This window comes from Arachis ipaensis, chromosome B03, assembly GCF_000816755.2.
Source record: "Arachis ipaensis cultivar K30076 chromosome B03, Araip1.1, whole genome shotgun sequence".
NCBI classification, from domain to species: Eukaryota; Viridiplantae; Streptophyta; class Magnoliopsida; order Fabales; family Fabaceae; genus Arachis; species Arachis ipaensis.
The window spans coordinates 133,351,461-133,353,815 of NC_029787.2; the positions used below are offsets into that span (position 1 = coordinate 133,351,461).

General features: G+C 22.7%; 1 long non-coding RNA gene across 2 annotated transcripts in view; it reads right to left on the reverse strand.

The window, feature by feature from the left end:
• Window positions 1-2,355, reverse strand: part of LOC110270464 — a 6,577-nt gene that overhangs the window by 2,744 nt on the left and 1,478 nt on the right. The gene's annotated exons all lie outside the window — the stretch shown is intronic.

A 2,355-nucleotide genomic window follows, 5' to 3' on the forward strand; every position in this document is an offset into this window, starting at 1 on the left:
TATAAGCATATTTTTTTTTGATAAATTTTTTAATATTCTATAATTTTTTTATTATTACTATTTATGGTTAATTTTTTTTTAATTTGCTCTACTTATGAGATCAACAATTCATTTTATAAAAAAAGTAACAACAATAAATATAATACACAAAAATCACAATTAAAAAATTATACGTCCAACTCAATATTTCTTCACCTTTGAAATATGGAATCTTAACAAATCTGGAACTTTACTAGTGATTAAGTACGTCAACAATTGAAGTGATCAAATGATCAAATCTTATTATTACTTATAGTTAATTTTTATTTAATTTATCTTTTCTAACCAGATTAATCATTCATTTCACAAGAGAACTACAATAAAAAATACACAAGAATTATAAAGATAAATTTTATAAAATCAAACGAAGAAGAAAATAAAGGATAGGATCAAAAAAAAATTTCTCTAGCTAATAATTTGATGGAAGAAGTAAACGTGCATTCAGAGTGTAAAATCTCGTTCAAAGAAAAAAAGATAGCCAACCAAAAATTAAAATGTTTAAAAACATTTAAATATATTTTTCATCGTCCTAGACCAAATATGTTCAAAGTCATTAAAAAAATATTTTTGCTATGTACAAATAGTATAGCACTAGTTTTTAACATTTATCGAATAGTAGATTCGATTATTCAACTTTGATCAAAATTAAACTATATCAAAAGCGTACAAAAATCCATCAATCATACGTTAAAAGATTAGCTTAGCATAACGGTATAAACGAACTTCCACCACTCAAACACATGAAGAGTGAAATAAATTTATCAATGATAAAAATAATTTTAAAATATTTTAAAAAAAGAATGATCTTTTTATAATATCAAAAATTATTTAAACTCAGTATAAATGGGGAAGGACCTTCCCCTCCCCCAAATTACTTCATCTTTACCCTAATTAGCCGCCTCGTCGTACGGACACTTACTTTAGTATCGGTGTGTCTTTGAGGTGGCCCCACCTGCCGACCCACCGGTATCTCCTTTTCTCGCAAAGTTTGCGTTTAGGTCCGAAAACTTTCCTCTCATCCGTATTTGCTCTGAACCCAGCACCCAACTGATCTTATATCCTTACGAGCAACCGAACCATTTCAAATTTTATTAATATAATAACATCGATACCATATCATTAAAAAGGGCTAACCACCAAAAACGTCCCTCAATTATTCAGACGCCGACAAAAATGCACCCAAATTTTACTATCGATAAAAATACCTTTAAATAATTTAAAAATATAATAACAATACCCAACAATAAATATATATTTTTAAAAAATACCTTAGAGATTGAATTTTAATGTGATTTTTTATAAGCATAATTAAAAAAATGAGATATTATTATTCTTGAAATTTGGTATTTCTTTTCTATGTATATATTTTTTTATGATTTTTTAAAATTATTATTAGTTGTTAACAAAAAAGTTACAAAAAAAATATATACTCAACAAAAAATCACCAAATTTTAAGGATAATAATATCTCATTTTTTTAATCATACTTGCAAAAAATTGTATCAAAATTCAATCTCTAATATATTTTTTGAAAAATACATATTTAATATTAGATAATCTTGCAAAAAAACTAACATTAAATATGTATTTCTCAAAAAGTACATTAGAGATTGAATTTTGATGTAATTTTTTGTAAGTATGATTAGAAAAATGAGATATTATTATTCTTAAAATTTGGTAATTTTTTGTTAAATATATATTATTTTGTAATTTTTAAAAAATATTATTGGTTGTTAACAAAAAAATTATTAAAAAAAATATATACTTAAGAAAAAATTACCAATTTTTATGTATAATAATATATTATTTTTTTAATTTTGCTTGAAAAAATTGTATCAAAATTCAATCTCTAAGGTATTTTTTAAAAATATATATTTACTGTTGGATATTGTTGTTGTGTTTTTAAATTATTTAAAGGTATTTTTGTCGATAATAAAATTCAAATATATTTTTGTCAATGTTTAAATACTTTAGAGATATTTTTGATGGTTAACCCGTTTATTAAATATATATAATTTTTAACCTAGCAGTATACAATAATCCACTTGGCTTAGTGGTGAGTAGATGAGAGTTAAAAACTTAATGCCTCTAAAAGCAGTAGTAACTTTAGATACAGGAGACTTGATTAATAAAGTATGAGTTAAAATTGCAACTAACTTCTTCTATCGAGTATTTAATTTATTTATTTTTTAAATAAATATGAAAAATTTGAATTTTATCTTATATAATAATAATTTATTATTAATCATCATCAAATTTTTAATAAAATTTAAATTTATTGTAAATTAATTATTGAAATGTCAAACTAAAAGATAGT